This window comes from Arachis duranensis, chromosome 10 (genome assembly GCF_000817695.3).
Source record: "Arachis duranensis cultivar V14167 chromosome 10, aradu.V14167.gnm2.J7QH, whole genome shotgun sequence".
NCBI lineage: Eukaryota > Viridiplantae > Streptophyta > Magnoliopsida > Fabales > Fabaceae > Arachis > Arachis duranensis.
Genome location: NC_029781.3, coordinates 17106494 through 17106820, shown reverse-complemented (window position 1 = coordinate 17106820; position 327 = coordinate 17106494).

The window sequence follows — 327 nt, the reverse complement described above, 5'->3', positions numbered from 1 at the left end:
TTATGATAAATGAGTTAATTATGGAGTTTTGAATGAATGTAACTCTGATACCTGGGTAGTAGTAAGGGTTGGGGTTCGTCCCACTTGCTCTAGGTTAATGTTTGAGATTTGATAACAATGAGAATTGATAATATGAATTGAGATTGAATGAATATATGCTTAAGATACCTGGGCAGTAGCAAGGGTCGTGGTTCGTCCCGCTTGCTCCGGGTTAATGCTTAAGATACCTGGGCAGTAGCAAGGGTCGTGGTTCGTCCCGCTTGCTCCGGGTTAATGCTTAAGATACCTGGGCAGTAGCAAGGGTTGTGGTTCGTCCCACTTGCTCCA